Raw genomic sequence first — 2,500 nt, forward strand, 5'->3', positions numbered from 1 at the left:
AGGAGACACACAGCTGATGGGGCGGAGACACACAGCTGATGGGGAGGAGACACACAGTGAGACACACAGCTGATGGGGAGGAGACACAGCTGATGGGGAGGAGACACACAGATGATGGGGAGGAGACACACAGCTGATGGGGAGGAGACACACAGCTGATGGGGAGGAGACACACAGCTGATGGGGAGGAGACACACAGCTGATGGGGAGGAGACACACAGCTGATGGGGAGGAGACACACAGTTGGAGGGGAGGGGGGTGGAGGAGAGGATGGGGAGGTGGAGGAGAGGGGGTGGAGGAGAGGGGGGGGGTGGAGGAGAGCGGGAGGAGGTGGAGGAGAGGGGGAGGTGGAGGAGAGGGGGAGGAGGTGGAGGAGAGGAGAGGAGGAGGAGGTAGATGAGAGTAAAGCACCCACACAAATCTAAAGTCCTCCATGTACTCTCCTCTCTACCCCGTTACAATTAATGAAAGAGCCTAAAAACCTTTCCTGAAGGGGTATGACTACGGTAATGTTGAGCTAGCAGAGCTGCCTTTCATTTGTATATGTTTTTACACTCCCACAATAATCCTCTCTGCCTTTTTTCCTTTCTCTCTCTTTCTCTGCTTCTGTCTGCCTTTTTCTCCCTCCCTTCATATATCCCTTCCCTCCCCTCCCTCTCTCTATCTCCTCCCTACCGCTCTCTATCCCTCCCCTCCCTGCCTCTCTCTATCTCCTCCCTCCCTCTCTCTATCTCCTCCCTGCCTCTCTCTATCTCCTCCCTGCCTCTCTCTATCTCCTCCCTGCCTCTCTCTATCTCCTCCCTGCCTCTCTCTATCTCCTCCCTGCCTCTCTCTATCTCCTCCCTACCGCTCTCTATCTCCTCCCTCCCTCTCTCTATCTCCTCCCTCCCTCTCTCTTTCTCCTCCCTACCGCTCTCTATCCCTCCCCTCCCTGCCTCTCTCTATCTCCTCCCTCCCTCTCTCTATCTCCTCCCTACCTCTCTCTATCCCTCCCTGCCTCTCTCTATCTCCTCCCTACCTCTCTCTATCTCCTCCCTGCCTCTCTCTATCTCCTCCCTGCCTCTCTCTATCTCCTCCCTGCCTCTCTCTATCTCCTCCCTACCGCTCTCTATCTCCTCCCTACCTCTCTCTATCTCCTCCCTGCCTCTCTCTATCTCCTCCCTGCCTCTCTCTATCTCCTCCCTACCTCTCTCTAGCTCCTCCCTACCTCTCTCTATCCCTCCCCTCCCTCTCTCTCTCTATCTCCTCCCTCTATCCCCTCCCTCACTCTATCCCTTCCTCTCTCTCTCTATCCCCTCACTCTCCCCTCCCTCTATCCCCCCTTCCTCTCTCTATCCCATCCCTCTCTCTCTCTATTCCCTCCCTCTCTCTCTATCCCCTCCCTCTCCCCTCCCTCTATCCCCTCCCTCCCTCTATCCCCTTCCTCTCTCTATCCCCTCCCTCTCCCCTCTCTCTATCCCCTCCCTCCCACCCTCTATCCCCTCCCTCTCCCCTCCCTCTCTCTATCCCCTCCCTCCCACCCTCTATCCCCTCCCTCTCCCCTCCCTCTCTCTATCCCCTCCCTCCCACCCTCTATCTCCTCCCTCCCACCCTCTATCCCCTCCCACCCTCTATCCCCTCCCTCCCACCTTCTATCCCCTCCCTCCCACCCTCTATCCCCTCCCTCTCCCCTCCCTCTCTCTATCCCCTCCATCCCACCCTCTATCCCCTCCCTCTCCCCTCCCACCCTCTATCCCCTCCCTCCCACCCTCTATCCCCTCCCTCCCACCCTCTATCCCCTCCCACCCTATCCCTCCCTCCCTCTCCTCTCCCTTCCAGCCTCTTTCTATCCCCTCCCTCCCACCCTCTATCCCCTCCCACCCTCTATCCCCTCCCTCCCAGCCTCTTTCTATCCCCTCCCTCCCATCCTCTATCCCCTCCCACCCTCTATCCCCTCTCTCCCAGCCTCTTTCTATCCCCTCCCTCCCACCCTCTATCCCTCCCTCCCTCTCCCCTCCATTCTCTCTCTCCTTCTATTTTTTTCAACCCCTCTCTATTCCATGCCTACTGCTGCCTCCCCGTCTCTCTCTGCATTCTCTGCAGTAAATCTTGTAGTGCATTCTGGGTAGCAGCGAGGCTGTGTGTTATTGTGAAACCGTGACTCGGCTGTGCCTGTCTCTCACTGACACAGACAGAAGGACAATGTCTCTCTCTCACTCTCGCTCGCTCACACACATAAACATACTCCATCTCTCTCTTTCTCTCTCTCTCTGTCTCTCTCTCTCTCTCTCTCTTTCTCTCTCTCTGTCTTAGCTGAGACTAAGACTGCTATTGATGAGATAATGCGTGTCTGTGTGTGTGTTATCGTTTCAGAGGTGAAATGTAAGTACATTACTTTTCAGGACATCAGATGCAATATAATCAAATTGAAGAGACAGGAAGAGAGAGAGAAATAGGGTAGAGAGAGAGAGAAAGACAGAGAGAGAGAGAGAAAGACGGAGAGAGAGAGAGAGAGAGAGAG

Source organism: Oncorhynchus clarkii, chromosome 21 (genome assembly GCF_045791955.1).
Source record: "Oncorhynchus clarkii lewisi isolate Uvic-CL-2024 chromosome 21, UVic_Ocla_1.0, whole genome shotgun sequence".
Lineage (NCBI taxonomy): Eukaryota > Metazoa > Chordata > Actinopteri > Salmoniformes > Salmonidae > Oncorhynchus > Oncorhynchus clarkii.